This window comes from Phyllostomus hastatus, unplaced genomic scaffold (assembly GCF_019186645.2).
Source record: "Phyllostomus hastatus isolate PE091 unplaced genomic scaffold, TTU_PhHast_1.1 phas_scaffold_46, whole genome shotgun sequence".
NCBI classification, from domain to species: Eukaryota; Metazoa; Chordata; class Mammalia; order Chiroptera; family Phyllostomidae; genus Phyllostomus; species Phyllostomus hastatus.
The window spans coordinates 17,832,231-17,847,812 of record NW_025334032.1 but is presented as its reverse complement, the minus strand read 5'-3'; the positions used below and the strand labels follow the sequence as shown (position 1 = coordinate 17,847,812).

Sequence of the window (15,582 nt, the reverse complement as noted above, 5' to 3'; positions counted from 1 at the left end):
TCACCAAGCCCTTATTATATAAAATGTTAAAGAGACATATCTAAGAAAAAGAAGAAGATCACAACTATAAACAGTAAAATGACAACAAACTCACAACTATCAACAAGGAAACCTAAACAAAAGAAAAATAGACACAAAAATGAACTAAGCAACAGAATCACAGAAACAGAGATCATGTGGAGGGTGATCAGTGGGGAAGGGGAAGGGGCAAATGGGGGAAAAGGTGTAGAGAATAAGTAGCATAAATGGTAGGTACAAAACAGACAGGGGGAGGTTAAGAATAGTATAGGAAATGTAGAAGCCAAAGAACTTATATGTACAACTCATGGACATAAACTAAGTGATGGGGGGGGGGAATGCAGGTGAGAGGAGTGTGCAGGGTGAAGGGGAATGAAGGGGGGAAATGGGGGCAACTGTAATAGCACAATCAATAAAATATATTTAAAAAAGAAAATTAAAATTCTATTTATAAATAATAATACAGTACATGTGGAAAACCCTATAGAATCAGTGATAAAGCAAAGTCAAGCAATAAAAGAATTCTATAAGACAGCAGAATAAAATATTAACCTACAGAAATCAGTAGGATTCATATATGCAAATGACAAGTTAAAATACATAATAATAGAGACAATCTCATTTGTAACAGGAACAAAAAATATTGAATACTTAGGAATAAAGTTAACATGCAATATCTGATAAGGAATATTTTTAAATTATCCTCAAAGAGATGACAGTAGAGTTGAACAAATGGAAAGATGTCAACTCTTCTTCGCCAGAACAAGTCAACATTATGAAGACACCAGTTCTTCCAAAGTTATTTTAGAAATGTAATGCAATCCCAATAAAAATGCAAGTTAAAAAACAGAACTTAGACATGTTGACAAAAAAAATGCAAGACAATCAGGAAACACACTGAAAAAGAAAAACTAAAAGAGTTACTATCCTCCAAGAGTTTAAAATACGCTTTAAGTAAAACAAAAGTGGGGCTGGTACATTAATAATCAAGCAGGGCACTTGGAGAAGATGCATACCCCGAGGAGAGACATCCATACATATGGAAATTTGGTATAAAGCAAGTGTGATGTTGCCTGTCGTGGGGGCAAAAATGGACTTTGTAAGCAAATGGTGCTGGGATGAGTGGGTAGCCATGTGTAAAAAGGTAGAAATTAGAAACATACCCTAAGAAAACTTCAAATTGGTGAGGGATCTAAATGTTACTGAACAGATGAGTCAGGTAAGCAGTAGGGGAAACATAACAGAATGCCCTTAGCAGCAGTGTAGGGAAACTGTGTAGCAATTTAAGATGGATAATTTGGATTACACAAAAACTGAATTTGTTTGCATGAAAAAAATCAGCAACATAATCAAAAGGCATCTGACAAACTAAAAAAATATTTGTCACATATATCTCAAAGGTGTAATATTCTTAAAATATAAAGATCTCTTACATTGAGAATAAAAGACCAAAAACCTAGTGGAAAAATGAGAAGATGTCATGAACAGAACATTCACAAAAATGATATAAAAAAAGAATACTTAAAAAAATGAATGAAAATGGTATAAAAAGCCATTAAACACATGACAGTCAAACTTGCTCCTAATCACAGAACCGCAAATGAAAACGACACTAGAAGACCGCTCCTCGTCCAGAAGAGGTGTTGAAAGTTCAACACCATGGCGGCACACACTGTGGGGGCCGTGGGGGGCGCACTCTCACACACTCTGTCTCTGCCACTTCCTGTGGAGCAGAGGCAGGGGTAACTGCCAATTCGTATTTACCATTATTGAAAATTCCATCCTTTCTGCTGGAAGAGAAATGTGACTCACCATAACCCTCAGGACTACTGGCTTGGTAACTGTCTTTGACACTGGATCCTTTGACAAAAAACATGGAAGAAAAAGAAAAGGAGACACATATTCTTGATTACACACTTACAAGTATTTTGACTCATACTTTACCTTAAAAGGTTAAACTGAAACACTAATATTGTTTTTGAGTTTTACTGGAAAATGTGTTTTGGAAAATTATGTAAATATACAGTTAGGTGCCATTTGACTGTTAAGATTACATACACATTCACTCATTTTTTGACCCAGCCATCCCAATTCTAAGAATTTACTCTGGAGGTACATCAATGATAAGAAAATACATATGCACCAGGGTCAGACCCATGGGCAGGGCTGGGAGCTGGCGGGCCCTGGGCCCTGACAGAGGCAGGGTGAGGCAGTCGGGATCTCCAACCATGCTTGCCCCCCTCTACAGCCACCCTCCGCCAGGGCCTGCCTGCACCTCCATCTGTCTGGCCCCTCTGTGCTCCTCACTAAGCTCTCAACTCAGGCAGGGGAATTATTGGGTTGCATTTACCATTATTGACCATTTTGTCCGCACTGCCAAGAGAGAATTGTGAATTATCTGACAGTTCATGATAACTTTTAGAACCACCTTGATCATTCTCATCAGTGCCGGTATCTTTGAAGAAGAACATGGAAAAAAAATGAAGAAATGTTTTCTCAATTACACACATAAACATTTTAGCCCATACTTTATTTTAAACCATTAGGGTAGAATACAAATCGAGTTTTTGAGTTCCATTGGGGATGTGCATTGGAAAGTTAATATGTAAACAGAGAATCGGGCATCATCTGACCGCCTGTACCCAGCAGTTTGGGTCTCAGCAGATGTTGGGTGAGCTAATCCAAGGACTTGGAATTTACATCTGGATGCAAAATTTCAAGAAAATGCTGAACTTTTCTGCTGCTTTGTGCGTTTTCATGCACTGCATGTAGATTTTTGGGACCGGACACTCTCCTCAGCAAATGTCAATCAAATACTCTGTCTTGGTTCTCAGTGTGCTACTTTATTTATGCACATTTTGGGCAACAGGAAGCTGCATTTTGGGAAAATCATATTCTTTGCTTCCATTCACCACTAGCAGTGTGTGTAGCCTTGGGCATGTCCTTTTCAGAACTGAGTTTGATCCCCTCAAATGGCGTCATGGTCTCTGCCTGCTCTCTTAGAAGCTAAGGCGAGCACCACACTAGCTGCTTATGGAACGTTTCTCTTTTCCTGGGCCCATGTATCTACAAAAGCTGAACCCACTTGCTTGCACATGCACCCCAGAGACCACCCCAAAGTGAAGGGAATTTGTCTAAGTTGGACCTCCTCAGTCTCGAGCAGATTATAGGAACTGTTCAGGACAATGGCTTCTTTCACATCTCTGTTTGCTTTTGCCCCAGAAGTAGCTGGCCTTAAGTGCTAAAATGATGGAGTTGTGCATTTAATACCATAGATCCCTAGGAATACATGCGATTATAGGGTTAAAAATGTATACTTGCTTTTTCCCTTGAATGTTTTTGTTGATAGCATTGCTGTTGTCCTGTGTGTTCCAGACCTGGATGATTTATTTGGATTCAATACATCTTGGACTAGAACTTCGTCTTAGGAAAAGCACACAAGGTTATGTTAAAGTCAGCGATGTAGGACCCACACCTTTTTGCTCTACATGAACTAATGCAGTCTGTGATGCAGTGACTGGGAACAGGACCTCAGGGGCTCCATGGACACCGGAGTTGGCTATTTAAAGAACTTTGTCTGCAGTGGGGAGAGCACTGTCTTCCTAATTTCTGGAAACCTGAGACCATTCAGATTCCTTGGACAATAAATATTGACCCCAAAAGATACGACACTGGAAACCTGGTGCCAGGTGTAGGCACAATTCTTTTTGCCTTTGCTGTCATTCTGCCCCCTCTGAGACTTTCCTCAAGCTGTCCCCATGTAGGCACTAACGTAGTGCCTGATTTCTACATCCTGTGGCATTGTTTTTCTTTCTTTACATCCTTCTGACCTCTCCCAGGAAGATCATAACATAAGAGTCCAGGACTTTGTGTCAATCAGAGCTGAATCACATCCTGGCTCTGCTCTCACCACAATGTGATCTCAGTCATGTTTCTCTCTGACCTTCAGTTTTCTCTTCTGTAAAATGGGGTCTGTATTTCTCTGGGCTTTTTATGAGGCCCCGATAAAGCAGTGAAATATATTGCAAACATATTCCTTAGCTGTGGTGGAGGATAAATAAATAAGTGGCAGGTGTGAGTTCCCCCATTCCTGCAGCACAATGGTCATGCTTTTAGTTGTTACCTGTTGAATATGATGTTAGCAATGAATTTGCCATATATGGCTTTTATTATGTTGAAGTATGTTCCCTCTATTCCCACTTACCCAAGAGCTTTTATTATAAATGAATGCTGAATTTTGTCAAATGCTTTTTCTGCATCTGTTGATATGGTCTCATGATTTGTATCCCTCTTGTTTATGTAATATAGCAGCTTAATTGATTTGTGGATATTAAATTAACCTCGCATCCCTGGAATAAATCCCACTTGATCTTTTAAATGTATTGCTGGATTTTGTTTGCTAATATTTTGTTGAGAATTTTTGCATCTATGTTCATCAGGTATATTGGCCTATCATTTTCTTTTATTGTAATGTCTTTGTTTGGTTTTGAAATGAGGATAATAGTGGCCTCATAAAATGAGAGCCTTCTCTCTTCTTGAATAAGGATAGATGTTAATTGTCCTTTGAATGTTTGGTAAACTTCACCCTTGAAGCTGTCCAGTCTAGGACTTTTGTTTCTTGGGTGTTTTTTTGTTTGTTTTTTTTTTGGATTACTGATTTGATTTCATTGGCAATAATCCATCTGTTCAGATTTTCTATTTCTTCTTCTTTTAGTCTTATTTCTAGGAATTTATCCATTTCTTCCAGACTGTCTGATTTGTTGGCACAGAATTGTTCATAGCATTTTCTTATTAATACTTTGTAATTTTCTGGGATGTCAGTTGCCACTTATCATTCATTTCTGATTTTATTTATTTGGATCCTCTTTCTTTTCTTTTCTTTCCTTTTAAATATTTTTATTGATTATACTATTACAGTTTTCCCAATTTTTCCCATTTATCCCCACCTTGCCCTGCACCATCAACCCTCCAGCATCCCCCCCACTTAGTTCATGTCCATGGGTTGTACATATAAATTCTTTGAGTTCTCTGTTTTTTATACCATTTTGACCTCTCCCTGTCTATTTTATGCCTACTAATTATCCTGCTTCTTCCCTGTACCCTTTCCCTCCTATTCCTCCCTTCCCCTCCCCTCCATGTGAAATCCCTCCATGTGACGATCATTTCTCTGATTCTGTTCCTGTTCTAGTTGTTTGTTTAGTTTGTTTTCATTGTTTTTCTTTTTTTTAGGTTCATTTGTTGATAGTTGTGAATTTGTTGTCATTTTATTGTTCATATTTTTGATCTTCTTTTTCTTAGATAAGTCCCTTTAACATTTCATATAATAAGGGCTTGGTGATGATAAACTCCTTTAACTTGACCTTATCTGGGAAGCACTTTATCTGCCCTTCCATTCTAAATGAAAGCTTTGCTGGATAGAGCAATCTTGGATGTAGGTCCTTGCCTTTCATGACTTGGAATACTTTTTTTCCAGCCCTCTTTTGCTTGCAAGGTTTATTTTGAGAAATCAGCTGATTGTCTTATGGGAACTCCTTTATAGGCAACTTTCTCCCTTCCTCTTGCTTTTAGGATTTTCTCTTTATTTTTAATCTTGGGTACCTTAATGACGATGTGCCTTGGTGTATTCCTCTTTGGGTCCAACTTCTTTGGGACTCTCTGAGCTTCCTGGACTTCCTGGAAGTCTATTACCTTCACCAGATTGAGGAAGTTCTCCTTCATTATTTGTTCAAATAAGTTTCCAATTTCTTGCTGTTCTTCCTCTCCTTCTGGCACCCCTATAATTTGATTATTGGAATGTTTCAGGTTGTCTCAGAGGTTCGTAAGTCTCCACTTTTTTGAACTCTTGTTCATTCTGTTCTGCATGGATGTTTATTTTTCCCTTTTGTTCCAAATCATTGCTTTGAGTCCTGGTTTCCTTCCTATCACTGTTGGTTACCTGAATATTTTGCTTTATTTCATTTTGGGTATCTTTCATTTGTTTTTTCATTTTTAGACCAAGCTCAATCAGTTCTGTGAGCATTTTGATTACCAGGGCTTTAAATTCTCCATCAGATAGGTTGGCTATCTCCTCATTGCTTAGCTCTCTTTCTGAAGTTTTGCTCTGTTCTTTCCCTATTTCTTTGTCTCCACACACTTATTAAGTTGCAAAGGGGTGGGGCCTTAGGTATTCATCAGGGCAGGACAACCCTCTTTGCTGTGCTGCAGCACTGCCTGTGGGGGAGGGGCTAGGCAGGGAACAATGCAGCTTGCCTGCTTGGCTCTAGTCCACTTTCCAAGGGACTCTCGTGGGAGGCTGAGAGTCTCTCCCACTGCGGCAACTGCCATAACCCACAGTCTGCTCTGAGTCTCAGTTTCACCTTCAGCCATGCCTGCCCACCTGGTCTGCTGCCTCACTGAGGGTTCTTACTGGTCTGGTTGTTCTGTCTGACTTTTTCTTTCATGCCTTGGTTGTCGGAGTTCCATGCAGTTTGATTTTCTGGCACTTCTGGTTGTTTATTGATTTTAGATGGGCTGTTATCTTTCTTTTGGTTGTGCAAGGAAGTGAAGGGTTTTTACCTACACCTCCATCTTGGCTGGAACTCCCTCTTTCTTTTCTTTCTGATGAGTCTGGTTAAAATTTATCAGTTTTGTTTAAACAAGCAAACAAGCAAAATATAACCAAAGACACTAAGATAGAGAACAGGCTGACAGTGACCAGAGGGGAGAGGGGAGGAAATTTCAGGGGAAAAGGGTAATGGTTTACAAGAACAAGTATAAAGGACACATGGACAAAAGCTAGGGGGGTGGAAATGGGAGGGAGGTGGGGAAGGCTGGGGGTTGAGCTGGGATGGGAGTAAACAACAGAAAACTGTACTTGAGCAACAATTAAAATTAAATAAATAAATAAAGTTTATCAGTTTTTTTTAATTTTTCAATGAAACAGCTCTTGGTTTCTTTGATCATCTGTATTGTTCTCTAAGACTCTATTTCATTTACTTACACTCTGACCTTTATTATTTTCTTCTACTCACTTTGGGCTTTGTTTGCTGTTCTTTTTCTAGTTCCTTTAGGTGTAAGATTGAATTATTTATTTAAGATTTTTCTTGTTTCTTGAGGTAGGCATGTATTGCTATGAATTTCCGTCTTAAGACTGCTTTTACTGTAACACATAGTTTTTGGGTCATTGTGTTTTCATTTTCATTTGTCTCAAGATGTCTTTGATTTCTTCCTTGATCTTATTATTAACCCATTCATTATTTAGTGACACATTATTGACCCCTCAGTATATTTATGTTTTCAGTTTTTTTTCTTGCAATTAATTTCTACTTTCATACCATTATGATAGAGAAGATGCTTGATATGATTTCAATCTTCTCAAATTTATTAAAATTTGTTTCGTGTCCTAACATGTGATCTATCCTGGAAAATTTTCCATGTGTACTTGATTGAAAGAAATGTACATTGTGCTGCTTTGGGGTGAAATGCTCTAAAAATATCAATTAAATCCTTCTGGTCTAATTGTCATTTAAGGTCACTGTTTCCTTGTTGATTTTCTGCCTAGAAGATCTAGTCATTGATGTCAATGGGGTGTTAAAATCCCCTACTATGACCGCAATACTGTTGATCTCTCCCTTTATGTCCATCAATATTTGCTTTATATATTTAGGTGTGCCTATGTTGGATATGAAAATGTTTACAAAGGTTATATCCTCTTGTTTGATCGATTCCTTTATTATGTTATGTCCTTCTTTGTCTATTATTATAGCTTTTGTTTTAAAACCTATTTTGTCTGCTATAAGTATTGCTACCCCAGCTTTATTTTCATTTCCATTTGCATGAAATATCTTTTTCCATCCCCTTACTTTAAGTCTGTGTGTATCACTCATTCTGAGGTAGGTCTTATAGTCACTATATATGGGTGTTTTTTTAATTCATTCAGCTACCTTATGTCTTTTGAGTGGAGTATGTAATCCATTTACATTTAAAGTGATTACTGATAGGTACATAGTTATTGCCATTTTATAATTCATATTTATGTTACTTTTACCCCCTTCCTCTTAAAGAAGTCCCTTTAACATTTCTGATAATACTGCTTTCATGAACTATTGATGAACTCCTTTAGCTTTTTCTTTTCTGGGAAGCTCTTTCTTTCTCCTTCAATTTTAAATAATAGCCTTGCTCAGTGGAGTAGTCTTGGCTGTAGGTCCGTGCTTTTCATCACTTTGGATATTTCATGTCAATCCCTTCTGTCCTGATAAGTTTCTGTTGAGAAATAAGCTGTCAGTCTTATGGGAATTCCCTTGTAGGTAACTAATTTATGTTTCTGCTCCTGCTTTTAAAATTCTTTGTTTTTCATCTTTGCCATTTTAATTATGATGTGTCTTGGTGTGGGCTTCTTTGGGTTCATCTTGTTTGTGTAAGGTTTTCTTAGACTCCGCCGAGGAAATAAACAGCCAATTAGCCATGGAAGCAGGCAGATAAGTTTTATTTTGGAAGTTTGTGCTCCCGGGCGATGTTTTCTCCACCCAGAGAACGCGCTAAGACCACGCGGGAGAAGGGAAAGAGTGGGAGTTTTATATGGCTTGACTTCATGCAGGAGCCAAGGATTGGTTCTTGGTGAACAAAGACGCAACATATCATTGGTGGCTCCTGGTCTGACCTCACCACCTCCTCCGGGTCAAAGTTCACTTGCCATATTACTTGTAGTCCAAATGGTGGCCATATTTGTAGTCCAAAATGCTAATTGTAACTAGGTTCCCAATTGTCCTACCCCGCCCATCCTGACAGTTTGGGACTCTGCACTTTCCAGACTTGTCTCTTTTTTTTAAAATTTTTTAAAATTGTTGTTCAAGTATAGTTGTCTTCATTTCCCCCCTGACACCACCCCGCTACCCCAGGCATCCCCACTTTTCACCCTTGATCCTACCCACCTTTGGTTTTGTCCATGTGTCCTTTATAGATGTTCCCGAAAACCCTCCCCACTTTTCCTTCCATTATCCCCTCTCACCTCCCCTCTGGTTACTGTTACTTTGTTCTTAATTTCAACATCTCTGGACAGCATGAATGGATCTGGAGAGCATTATGCTAAGTGAAATAAGCCAGGCGGTGAAAGACACAATGTGATCTCACCTATAAGTGGAACCTAATCTACAAAACAAACAAGCAACCAGACTTGTCATTTTTTCTTCTCCAATTTAGGGAAGTTTTATGTTGTTATTTCTTTAAATAGGTTCTCAATCCCTTGCTCTCTTTCCCCCTCTATACCCCTGTGATGTTATGCTTGATGATGTCCTGAGACTTCTAAGCCTCTACAGCAGTATCAGTGTCCCATTTCCCCTGGGTGGCCTGAAATACTTGCTCCCATGAGTAGGTGGCAGGGAACATAAGTGTCCTGACATAAGTTGGGGCTCAGGAATCCATGCTCTGATTCCCAGCTCTCTGCTCAGAGGACTTCTGTAGGCCTCAGTTTCCCAAATAGAAAATGGTAGGTTGGACCAGAATTTTGGGCACTGTGGCTCTGGTCACACAAAGTCACGCATAATATGGCTGGTCCAACTGAGATGTCCTCTAAGTGCGAGGTACACCTGGATTTTGATGACTTAATGACATAAAGACTTAAAATATCTCAATAATAATTTTATATTGGTTACATGTTGAGATAATATTAAAAATGTTATTAATTTCACTTACTTCTTTTTTTGAAAACTGTGACCACTATAAAATTGAAAATGTTATCTGTGGTTGCACTGTATTTCTCTTCAACAGCCCTAGGTGAGATCCATGCTTCCAGGTGGGGGATTTCCAACAAGTTCCCTAGGTGATGCAGGCACTGCTGGCTCATGGACCTCACTTTAAAAAGTGAGGCTCCAAGACCTTTCTTAGTTCTAACAACCTAAAATCCTACATCTTTCTTAATTTCTTGGGAGTTAGACTCTTAGATGTAAGCATTCAAGCTATGGGACATGGGAACGTGATTCTAGCCTCAAACCAAACCCCTCTACCTTGTGCAGTATGCACCAGGTTACCTGGGAAACACCCACTGACAGTCACCGAACCCCATCCAGGTACAGACCAGATGTTTGATAACAGGAGGCTCCTTAACAAATGCTTCAGGCATATCCTCCTGAGTTTTTGGTCTGGGTGGGATTTTAGTAGCTGGACCTAGTTGGGAAATGAAAACCCTAAGAGTTTAACAATTTTGCTGAATTTGCACTGACTTCTTTCTAAATAGACTCAGTTTTGCAGAGCCCTGCACGGAATTCCTGGGTTTGGGCCCTCATCATGGACAGTGGCAGGCAAGGTGGCTGTGAGAATGGAGTGACGTTTGCCCGTGTGCTCTGAGCTGACGCCTGCACTCCTGGGCAGCACTCACTGGTGCCATGCTCCCTCTAGGAGAATAAAACATGTCCTGGCTCCAAGGATGACTGCCCTCGCAAGTGCTCTGAGGAGAGCAAATGAAGCGGGACACGGCAATCCTTTTGTAAAAAACACACTTTTATCTCTTTTATGAACAGTTCCAACAATGAGTGCACCTGAAAGCTTAGGCATATGATGTGGAGAAAGTGTGGGGTGTTGTGGTGCTTTGAGGTTCTCTAGATGGGAGGGGAAGACCCAGAAGGACTGGTCACCCTGCTTTCTCCTCTTTCATGAGTAGAGCAACTCTGAGTGGTTGCGTTTATAGGTCAGAGCAGAATCTCATGGGGAGTTGACCAGACTCAGATGTCAGTCCTTTGTAGAACCCCTGGACTCCTGACCTCAAGCCTTCCTGGCCTTGCTGACCTGAGCTAACCCTGCAGGGGCCCGGGCAGCGTGTGGTGACTCTGAGCAGTGGTTTTCCCTCTGCACCTCCTACCAAAGGATTCATCCCACTTTTCTTTCTTAGAGTTGGGATGTCTTCCTATTCATTCCCTTAACTCAAGGTCAGGGTCACCCTCTTTCTCTACCCCCCAGGTAGCAGCAGGCTGACCAGAGAGTTGACAACACCCCAAGGCTGGGCAGGGCCACCTTCCTCTTGCTGCAGCACAGAGCATTCAAGTGGCGTCTGCAGACGCTGAAGCTCTAACACTAAACCAATGACAACGCTGATTTTCAAATGGGTTTAATGATGGACAATCTGCATACCAATTGACTCATCTGCGCACGGAGGGCTTAGAACAATACAGGAAAACGATGTAAAAAGGTCTGTGCTGCGATGACAATCGCTTCCCAGTGTGCTGACCTTCGGTAAATGAAGCAAACAAAAGTACAGTTCTCTTTGGAGGAGACATTAATGCGTCATTAAGAATGGGTACAGCTGCATCGCGCAAGCACTTTGTTAAAAATATTCTTTTCACTTTGTGTCTGTCCCATAATTATAATGGAAGTATTGTGCAAGTCAGCCAGTAAGCTTATGCAGAAAAATATTTATGTTTTGTAATATCCGCACGGTTTCTAAAATGTATTGTCAAAGTGTAGCTGCTGTATCGGATTTTGTCTGTTGTCACCTCTTACTGACAGTTTTAAACTGGCCCAGTGCCTGTGTTATCACGATTGTCAACTGTTTTTGTTCCGTGCTTGCATGGTGCGCATCCCGGCCATCAGGAAAGGCTCACTGTTGAATTCGGTGGTTATGCTCTAGTTAGTTTGGGGAAAATGAGGCTGTAACCTCTTTCATCAGGAGGCCCATGGCTGCTGCTCCCCTCTCTTTCCTCATGGGCAGGCCAACTTAGTGGCCAATGGCCAAAGTGCTCACTGGTGCAGAAAGACCCCAGAAGTGTAGTTAGGATACCCAACAATGTTCTTCTGAGAAAATGATTTAGAAACTGCCCCTAACTTGTCTTTCATGGTGGGGCAGATATTGGAGGGAACCTAAGATTTTCACTGCCTGACAAGAAGACCAGCTCTGGAGGGAAGAGCTTGGCCTAGGGCTGCAGCAAGAAGATTCTCTTAATCCCTGGACTGCACCTGGGAGCTGGAAAGGCATAAGTGGGAATGAGCTGGCTCAAGGGACAACAGCAGCATGGAGTGGACAGACCCTTTTGGCACCCCAGCAACTCAAAGGACACTTCCTTGGTGAGTGCCTCAAAACTGTTTCTTTAAGAAAGAAAGCTGGAATGTTAGCTCCTTTCAGGACATTGTCAGGCCCAGGGCACCCCCTGCCTTCTCACCCAGACCAAGGTCAGCTGATTCAGGGAAGAGCATGTTTTCTACCTTCCGCCTGCTCCACTGTGACTGTACCTGAAGACACGTTAGTCGGTTGCTCAGCTTTGTGACAGCAGTACAGCAGCAGGACAAAGAAGGTCACTCCTTTATTCGCTGCCATGTTCCCTCCAGCTGAAGGAGGAGGACTTTCTCCTGAATGCCCCTCAGCTTCACTCGCCTTGGTCTCCAGGATACTGTGGAATGTCCAGGGACTTGTGACATCATGGCAGGAAGTGAGCTGGGTCCTGCCCTGTGTCGGGGAGGGTTGTGCCCAGGGTCTGTGACATCATGGCAGGAAGTGAGTTGAGTCTTGTCCTGTATGTGTGGGAAAGAGTTGTTCACAGAGTCTGGGACTGGGAGTTAAGTGGGGAGGTTGGTGTGGCCTAGGATAATAGTGGGTTCTGCTCTCTACTTGTTTCAGTTGCCTAGTCTGGTGCTTTCCTTAGTTATGCAGACCCTGAGGTCTGAAGGGGTAGTATGTTAATCAGGACTCTTAAGTGCAAGTGGCAGAACCAAAAAATATGCTTAAGTGGAAAGAGATGCATCGGAAGGAGGCTGGAGAACTAAATGCTGGAGCCATCAGTTCTGTAGTGTCCTTGACAAGTAGGGGCTGATGCCCCAGGTCTTCCCATTCTCTCATCAGACTCCTCTCTTCCCCTTCTCTTTTCATCAGCATCAGCCCCAGACTCTCCCTGGTAGTAGACTTTCATCACAAGAAATGAACATGATTGCATGTCTCACAGTATCATCCAGCTCCATTCACTAGAGAGTCTTGAGTTTTCTCTAAAAGCACCAGTGAGAAAGCCCCAAAGGAAACATTATAGTTGAGTCACCTAAATCACAACCCAATGCAGGACTAAGTTCTATGTCTTGAGCTCAGAGTGAGATACCTGGTCCACACAGGTCAGGGCTCTTCTGTGGGCCAGGGTGAGGTTCCAGATAGACAATCCTCAAATCACAGGGAATTGCACAAGAACAATAGCATTTCCTAAAACAAGTTAAGGACTGTAAAGACAACTGGCTTACTAGGTATCTTTTGGCTTTTCAAAATTTATTGTTGCTGATATGGGGAACCACTGCAGATTTTTAGTTTTCTTCCTAATAGATGTAGTGGAATTCAATCTACCTCTGAGAAGGATCATGGAGGACAATACAAATATTTGCGGTGTTCATTAGTAATATTAAGTAAGCTCTCTATTCTGTTCCATTGATTTATGTGTCTGTTTTTATGCCGATACCATGCTGTTTTGATTATTATGGCCTTATGGTATAGTTTCATATTAGGTAATGTAATTCCTCTAACTTTGTTCTTCTTTCTCAGGATGCTGTTGCTATATGGGGCCTTTTGTGGTTCCATGTAAATTTTTGAAATATTTGTTCCAGTTCTTGTGAAATATGTTGTTAGAATATTGATAGAAATTGCATTGAATCTATACATTGCTTTGGGTAGTATGGACATTTTAACGTTAATTCTTCCTATCCATGAACATGGTATATACTTCCATTTATTTATATCTTCTTCAATTTCTTTCCTCAGTGTGTAATAATTTTCTGAGTACAGGTCTTTTACATCCTTGGTTAGGTTTATTCTTAGGTATTTTATTTTATTATTTATTTATTTTCAATGAGCTTTTTAAAAAAAGATTTATTTATTTATTTTTAGAGAGGGAAGGGAGGGAGAAAGAGAGAGAGGAACATCAATGTGAGGTTGCTGAGGGCTGTGGCCTGCAACCCAGGCATGTGCCCTGGTTGGGAATTGAACCTGCAATGCTTTGGTTCACAGCCCGCGCTCAATCCACTGAGCTATGCCAGCTAGGGCTTCAATGAACTTTTTATTGGCCTTCAGTCCTACCAAGAGATGCCCCATTTCTGCTGCCTTTAATGCCCCAGAACTTTGGTGTCATTGACCTCAGACACCACTTTACTATCCACAATCCTATGGGTTGTGGTCTTTTGGATGGTTTGTAAGGAGTGGCTCTTGTCCAGGGCATCAACAAGATTGAAGTCCTCCCCTTCTTCCAGTAGGCTTTGGTAGACAGCAGTCTCAGCCTCCAGCTTGCCCTTGATGTTCAGCAGGGCCTCATACTCCTGAGCCTGGCACTGCCCCCCTGCTGAAGTCTGGGCCAGCTCTGACTGCAGGTGCAGCAGGATCCCATTGAGTTGTTCCATCTGCATGGCATTGCATGTCTCCCACTCCCTCAGGCTGTTCTCCATACTGACCTTCAGATTCCTCATTGAGTCTAGGTCAGTCTCCAATGACTGGACCATATGTCTCAGCTCCATGAATGTCATCTCAGCAGTGCCTATCTCAGTGGTCTGTGAGGTGACCACTGTGGTGCTCTCTTCAATCTAATGGGACCAGTACTTGTTTAACTCCTCTTGGTTCCTCGGAGTCAGCTCATCATACTGGGCTTGGATGTCTGCCATGATTTTCCCAAGGTCCTGAGATTTGGGGGCATCAAACTCCACAACCATCCCAGAATTGGCAATCTGGTTTTGTAGACCATTTACTTCCTCCTCTGGTTCTTCTTCATGAAGAGCAGTTCCTCCTTGAGAGCCTCAATCTCTGTCTCCAGATGTAGCCAAGTGATATTGGTGTCATCAATGACCTTTTGGAGCCCATTGATGCCATGCTCCACAAACTGACGCATGGCCAGCTCTGTCTCATACTTGACTCTGAAATCATCAGCAGCAAGATAGGCATTGTTAATCTGCAGAATGATGCTGGCATTGTCCACAGAATTTGCAAAGATCTGAGCCCTCAGGTCCTCGATGGCTTTGAAATAATAACCCCAGTCTCTGACCTGGGGTCCCTTCTTCTCTAAGTGTTCTGGATTTTGATCTCTAGTCTCTGATTATCAGCCTCCAGGATTCTCACCCTCTCTAGGCAGTGATTCAGGCATTGCATAGTCCCCTTCTTGCTCTGGATGCCCCCTATGCCCACTAGGCCCCCAGCCATCCCTGCAGCCAAGCCCCTGGATCCCCAGCTGCCCCTCATGCTGGTGGAGTGGGACACTGAGATCCTGAAGCCTGAGCCCCTAGTGCTGCTGGCCAGCTGGACTCAGTAGCTGGGTAACTGCATGGAGCCCAGTGTCCTTGTGGAGAAGCTGGAGTGTGTACTAAAACTCATGTTGTTCAGGGAGGAAGGTGAGAAACTATGACTCAGGTGGGAGCTGCCTCTTTTTAAAGCAATTATAAATGGGATTGTTTTTTTTAATTTTCCTTTTTGTTAGTTGGTTATTGGTATATAAAAATGCAACTGATTTCTGGATATTAATTTTGTATCTGATACTTTGCTGAATTCATTTATCAATTCTAATAGTTTCTTGGCGAAATCTTTGGGGTCTCTATGTACAGTATCATGTCATCTGCAAATAAAGACAATTTTACTTCTTTCTTTCCAAT

General features: G+C 41.5%; 1 pseudogene; it reads right to left on the bottom strand.

Moving 5' to 3' along the window:
• Positions 1–14,055: 14,055 nt before the first annotated feature.
• LOC123807692 lies at positions 14,056–15,307 on the bottom strand (annotated as a pseudogene).
• Between the last annotated feature and the right edge of the window lie 275 nt (positions 15,308–15,582).